The 7500-nt window shown below is 50.3% G+C and overlaps 1 protein-coding gene across 1 annotated transcript in view; it reads right to left on the reverse strand.

Annotated features, from left to right (window-relative positions):
- Positions 1-7500, reverse strand: part of LOC311306447 (myosin-4) — a 79133-nt gene that overhangs the window by 37582 nt on the left and 34051 nt on the right. The window lies entirely within an intron of this gene.

Genomic DNA, 7500 nt, shown 5'->3' on the forward strand with positions numbered 1-7500 from the left:
CAGTTGCTAGGGTGTTCTGGGTGGTTGCTAGGCAGTTGCTAGGGTGTCGTTCTGGGTGGTTCCTAGGCAGTTGCTAGTTAAATAGAAAAAAATGCCTAGTCAATGCTTTAACCATACGGTTAAGCAGAAACAGGAGATTGATCTGCATGAAGACTGAGTCTCTCAGTGCTGATATACTCATATGGTGATGGATACTCAGACAGGAGCAGTGTGATAAAGACTCGTGTGTTATTCCAGATGCAGATGATTTAACCTAAAGCGGAGACTCCTGCTCTCGTGAGCGAACAACACAAACCAGTGCCAGACCCCGTCTACACAACACAAACCAGTCCACATGATTACTGATAGCCATCAGATCTGCTCAGGGTCAGACAGGTCAGCGGAATGGTTCATATCACACTCAAATTACTCATGCAGATGCCAGTGATGGTTGATTCTTCAACGAATCACTCTTTTAAACAGATTCACAGCGATTCACAGAATCGAACTGAATCAAACTTAAGATCTGTATTAATGATTGGTTATGATTGATGGTTATGGAGCAGGAAGTACAGACTCTTCTACAAAAGGAGGCTATAGAAAGGGTTCCTCCTCCCAGCAGGAAGTCAGGGTTTTACAACAGTTACTTCATTGTTCCTAAAAAGGATGGGCGGTTGCGTCCTATTCTAGATCTGTCAACTAAACCGCAGGGTTCAGAAACTCAAGTTCAAGATGCTTACACTAGAGATGCACCGATTGATCGGCTGGTGACCGGAATTGGCCGATTTTCACGTGATCGGCCATGACCGGCGACCGGCCGGTCAGTCTGACATATGCCGATTTTATGCCGGTCAAATGCACTCGGGCGCCGCATGATTAACCTTTTGAACGGTACGGTCTCATATATGGGATTTTTATCTCTGTGCCCCTGAGAGTAAAGTTACGGTGCCACATTTATAATGTTCAGTGACATCGCATAACTGCCAGATTCAAACTGTGCTTTCGCGCGTTGGCTGGCGCTGAGCCAGAGCCGGACGCGTTCAGCGCTGTCATATATCACAACTAAGCAGTGTTTTCAACCTCATAATGTTTATTTTAGGCTTCATATATTTAAATACACATAAGCACGAGTAAAACAATACATTTGGAGTTTGTAAAATACACACTGATGTCTGTGGAAGCAGCAATAACAATCTATTCAAATATAATTTGCCGACATGTTTTATTCATATCAGACAAACATAGTGGAAGTAACTATAAAGTTTACTCTATTCTTCTCAGTTCACCGGCCACTTTCTTGCATTTATTTCGGGAGAAACTGATGAATTTGCGTGCTGTAAATCCGACTGACAGAACAACATTGCGGCGCCCATCTCATGTTTATAGATCAAGATTATTTATAAAGGTTTTTAAACGACCAAACACACTCACTTACACGTATTTGAGAATCGGAATACCAGATAGGCTAGTTGATGACATGGTAAGCAAGTTTGTGAATATTTTGAATAAAAAAGGAAAAGCGAAATAAAAGCGACACATCTGTCATACAGTATTATTGTGGCTGCGGTGTATCGCGTGACGCGTCGCCATGGAAACATTAAAGGGAACGTTCGCCTTGAAAAAACTCACTCTGGGAGTGGGGTTGTCAGTTAGAATATTTTAAACTTATGTGTGAAAGGGTTAAAGAAAAGATCGAAAATAAATATTTGTGTGTGCTGTAAAGTGGTTAGAAAAAAATTAAATCGGAATCGGCTAAAATCGGTATCGGCAGGTCAAACTCAATGAAAAATCGGAAATCGGAATCGGCCTAGAAAATTGTAATCGGTGCATCTCTAGCTTACACTCAAAGAGATCGTGTCACAGATTCAGTCCGAGGACTGGTTTCTCACGATAGACTTGAAGGACGCTTACTTCAATGTATCCATTCATCCTCATCACAGGAAGTTACCGAGGTTCACTTTCGGTGGCGAAGCTTACCAATATCGGGTTCTTCTGTACAGCCTAGGTTTAACAACCTGCACTTGCGTGGATGCAGCTTTGGCTCCCCTTTGATTCCCCATCCGCGTGTTGAATTATATTGACGATTGGTTGATTTGAGCTCAGTCCGAGCAGATGGCAGTTCGGCATCGAGATGTCGTTCTCACTCACATAAAGATGCTGGGGTTGAGGCTCAACGCCAAGAAGAGTATGCTCCTCCCGTCTCAGAGGACCACTTTTCTAGGTGTGGTTTGGGATTCGGCAATGATGCAGGCACAACTGTCACCGGCACTTCCATCCCATCCATCCATCTTCTTCTGCTTATCCGGGGCCGGGTCGCGGAGGCAGCAGTCAAAGCAGAGATGCCCAGACTTCCCTCTCCCCAGACACTTCCTCCAGCTCTTCCGGGGGGACACAGAGGCGTTCCCAGGCCAGCCGGGAGACATAGTCTCTCCAGCATGTCCTAGGTCTTCCCCGGGGTCTCCTCCCAGTGGGACGTGCCCGGAACACCTTCCCGGCAAGGCGTCCAGGAGGCATCCGGAACAGATGCCCGAGCCACATCAGCTGACCCCTCTCGATGTGGAGGAGCAGTGGCTCTACTCTGAGCTCCTCCCGAGTGACCCTTGCGGCTCAGCTCTTTCTTCACCACGACAGACCGGTACATCGACCGCATTACTGCAGAAGCTGCACCGATCCGTCTGTCAATCTCCCGTTCCATCCTTCCCTCACTCGTGAACAAGACCCCAAGATACTTAAACTCCTCCACTTGAGGCAGGAACTCTCCACCAACCTGAAGTGAGCAAGCCACCCTTTTCCGACTGAGGACCATGGCCTCGGATTTGGAGGTGCTGATTCTCATCCCAGCTGCTTCACACTCGGCTGCAAACCGTCCCAGTGCATGCTGAAGGTCCTGGTTTGATGAGGCCAACACGACAACATCATCCGCAAAGAGCAGAGACGAAATCGTGTTGTCACCAAACCTGACACCCTCCGGTCCCTGGCTGCGCCTAGAAATTCTGTCCATAAAAATTATGAACAGAACCGGCGACAAAGGGCAGCCCTGCCGGAGTCCAACATGCACCGGGAACAAGTCTGACTTACTGCCGGCAATGCGAACCAAGCTCCTGCTTCGGTCGTACAGGGACCGGACAGCCCTTAGCAAAGGACCCCGGACCCCATACTCCCGGAGCACCCTCCACAGGCCGCCACGAGGGACACAGTCGAATGCCTTCTCCAAATCCACAAAGCACATGTGGACTGGTTGGACGGAAGCTAGCTCTAGGGACGTGGAACGTCACCTCGCTGGCGGGGAAGGAGCCTGAGATTGTGCGTGAGGTTGAGAGGTTCCGACTAGAGATAGTCGGGATCACATTTACATTTACATTTACATTTAGTCATTTAGCAGACGCTTTTATCCAAAGCGAGTTACAAATTAGGACTAAATAAAGCGAGTCATCATGAAGAGGCAAAAACAACAACAACGCAAGAAGTGCTCAGAATACAAAGTTCAGGCATTATTCAGAGTAGCATAAGTCTGATAAGTGATGTTTCAAAGTAATTATTATTATTTTTTTTATTTATTTTTTTTATGAGGTTAAGTGCTCACGGAAGAGATGGGTTTTCAGCTGTTTTTTGAATGTTGCCAGTGATTCTGCATTCCGGATGAGGCCGGGGAGAGCGTTCCACCAGCATGGAGCTGTGAATGAGAATGTTCTGGAAAGTGATTTTGTGGCTCTCTGTGATGGAACCACGAGACGTCGCTCGTTGATCGATCGTAGGCGTCTGGTAGGGATGTAGACTCGTAGGAGTGAGTGAAAATAGTAGGGAGCTGAGCCTGTGATAGATCTGTAAGCAAGCGTCAATGCCTTGAATTTGATGCGAGCAGTGAGAGGTAGCCAGTGCAGAGAGATGAACAGAGGAGTGACGTGGGCCCTCTTGGGCTCGTTGAAGACAAGACGAGCTGCAGCATTTTGGATCATCTCTACGCACGGCTTGGGCTCTGGAACCACACTCCTCGAGAGAGGATGGACTCTTCACCACTCTGGAGTTGCCCATGGTGAGAGGCTGGTGTGGGTTTGCTTATAGCCCCCCAGCTCAGCCGCCATGTGTTGGGAGTTCACCCCGGTGAACGAGAGGGTCGTTTCCCTGCGCCTACGGGTCGGGGATAGGTCTCTCACTGTCGTGTGTGCCTATGGGCCAAACGGCAGTGCAGAGTACCTGGCCTTCTTGGGGTCTCTGGGAGGGGTGCTGGAAAGTGTTCCAACTGGGGACTCCGTCGTTCTACTGGGGGACTTCAATGCCCACGTGGGCAGCGACAGTGACACCTGGAGGGGCGTGATTGGGAGGAACGGCCCCCCTGATCTGAACCCGAGCAGTGTTCAGTTATTGGACTTCTGTGCTAGTTACAGTTTGTCCATAACGAACACCATGTTCAAGCATAAGGGTGTCCAGTGCACGTGGCACCAGGACACCCTACGCCGTAGGTCGATGATCGACTTTGTGGTCGTTTCATCTGACCTGCGGCCATATGTCTTGGACACTCGGGTAAAGAGAGGGGCGGAGCTGTCAACTGATCACCACCTGGTGGTGAGTTGGATCCGATGGCGGGGGAGGAAGCTGGACAGACTCGGCAGACCCAAGCGTACTGTGAGGATCTGCTGGGAACATTTGGCCGAGTCTCCTGTCAGAGAGATCTTCAACTCCCACCTCCGGCGGAGCTTCGACCGGATCCCGAGGGAGGCTGGAGATATTGAGTCCGAGTGGACCATGTTCTCCACATCCATTGTCGAAGCAGCCGCTCGGAGCTGTGGCCGTAAGGTCTCCTGTGCCTGTCGAGGCGGCAATCCCCGAACCCGGTGGTGGACACCGGAAGTAAGGGATGCCGTCAAGCTGAAGAAGGAGTCTTATCGGGCCTGGTTGGCTTGCGGGACTCCTGAGGCAGCTGACGGGTACCGGCAGGCCAAGCAAACTGCAGCCCGGGTGGTTGTGGAGGCAAAAACTCAGGCCTGGGAGGAGTTCGGTGAGACCATGGAGAAGGACTATCGGCTGGCCTCGAAGAGATTCTGGCAAACCGTCCGGTGCCTCAGGAGAGGGAAGCAGTGCCCTACCAACGCTGTCTACAGTAGAGGGGGGGAGCAGTTGACCTCAACTGGGGATGTCGTTGGACGGTGGAAGGAATACTTCGAGGATCTCCTCAATCCCGCCGTCACGTCTTCCATTGAGGAAGCAGAGGCTGAGTGCTCAGAGGTGGACTCGTCCATCACCCAAGCTGAAGTCACCGAGGTAGTCAAGAAACTCCTCGGTGGCAAGGCACCAGGGGTGGATGAGATCCGCCCTGAGTACCTCAAGTCTCTGGATGTTGTGGGGCTGTCTTGGCTGACACGCCTCTGCAGCATCGCGTGGCGGTCGGGGACAGTGCCTCTGGGATGGCAGACCGGGGTGGTGGTCCCTCTTTTTAAGAAGGGGGACTGGAGGGTGTGTTCCAACTACAGGGGGATCACACTTCTCAGCCTCCCTGGGAAAGTCTATGCCAGGGTACTGGAGAGGAGAATACGGCCGATAGTAGAACCTCGGATTCAGGAGGAACAGTGTGGTTTTCGTCCGGGCCGTGGAACACTGGACCAGCTCACTGGCACGTATTAATTCGATTCTCTCAGCCGTAAATGGGGTAAAACTAGGCCAGTCACTTACTATGAAACTGTTTCAGAGACTGTTGGGTCTCATGGCAGCTCCCTCCAACGTAATAACTTTAGGCCTCCTGTACATGAGACACCTGTTCCGAGGGGAAATCTGTTTCACATGATCAAGGTCACGCGGCGATACCTGCCTTAGTCATGTGGAACAAAGGCCCAGTGCTGGGGGATTTTTGTCGTCACGTAACGCTATCGATGGATGCTTCCCTCACAGGTTGGGGGGCGATCATGAGTGATCGCTAGGCGAAAGGTCTTTGGCAGGACTATCTACTTTTTTGGCACATAAATCAGCTAGAAATGATGGCGGTGTTTCGAGCTCTCAAGCACTTCCTGCCAGACCTGAGAGGTCACCATGTGCTTGTCCGTATGGGGGGAAATTACTGTCTCTCAGGGCAGTATATATTCCGGGGCGTCTAAATCAGGGAGCGGATATCTTGTCAAGGCAGGGGCTGAGGTCCGGGGAGTGGAGACTTCACCCCGAGGTGAAGTCGACCTTTTTGCATCGTCAGATACAACGCACTGTCCCATGTTGTTCTCTCTCACACATCCAGCTACTCTCGGGCTGGATGCGATGGTTCAGGTTTGGCCGAGGCTACACCTGTACGCTTTTCCTCCGATATCTATGCTTCCGGGAGTTTTAGAGAGGGTTTGCCGGGAAGGGGCCCGTCTGTTATTAGTAGCCCCGTACTGGCCGGCCCGAGTTTGGTTCTCGGACATGGTGTCCCTTCTGGACGGCTCTCCGATGGAGATTCCGATCAGGAGGAACATACTATCCCAAGCAGGGGGCACTATTTTTCACCCTCGCCCGGAGTTATGGAAACTGTGGGCTTAGCCCCTGAGGGGGCCCAGCTCATCGAATCAGGTCTCTCGACCGAGGTCGTGGAGACCACACTCCAATCTAGAGATCCCCCCATTAGAAGACTGTATGCACTGAAATGGAAACTGTTCTCTGCTTGGTGCGTAGAACACTAACTGAAACCTGTTAACTGCCCTGTTGGTACAGTACTTGATTATCTGCAAGAACGTTTCTCTGCTGGATTATCTCCTTCCGCCTTGAAGGTGTATGTGGCGGGTATATCTGCTTACCACACTCCTCTGGGTGGTGCATCTTTGGGAAGAGATCCTCTCATTACTCGTTTTCTTTGTGGCACACTGAGGCTGAGGCCTGCACTGCGCACTAGAGCACCGGCCTGGGATTTGGCCGTTGTACTGGAAGGCCTGGCCTTGGCTCCCTTCGAGCCCATTGAAGAGGATTCAGAAAAGTTCCTTACACTAAAAACTTTATTTCTCATTGCTTTTTCTTCTATCAAGAAAATTGGAGATTTGCAAGCCTTGTCGGTTGCTCACCGCATACATTTGTTAGATTTTATGACTTGGATCTAGGCTCCACTCCGGGGTCTGGGGTGCTTGCTTCTTAGTGTGTGCAATGACTTCACACAGAACAGGCATTTGTTATTATGGCGTCGTGGGTATCGTGTTCCCACAGCATCTCGAGTTCCCTTGAAAGGGAACATCTCAGGTTACAAATGTAACCCTGGTTCCCTGAAGAGGGAACGAGACGCAGCGTCGCCCTGCCATACTCCCTGCATGCCTGTGATCGACTTGCTTCGGCTTTTCAGAATGACATCACCAGCCTATGACGTCTCATCTTTCCATTGGACTGATTGTACACGTGCTTCACGGAACCTCTTCAGGGAACCAGGGTTACAACGTAACCTGAGACGTTTCTGTGTTATTTCTGTGCTATTTTTGAATTATTTGTCAAAATATTTGAATTAGACATAGGTATTTTACTCAATGATGTTACTAATCCAACCTGTTAAATGACATATTGTATACTAAAATGATCCGG

Source organism: Rutilus rutilus (genome assembly GCF_951802725.1).
Source record: "Rutilus rutilus genome assembly, chromosome: 16".
NCBI lineage: Eukaryota > Metazoa > Chordata > Actinopteri > Cypriniformes > Leuciscidae > Rutilus > Rutilus rutilus.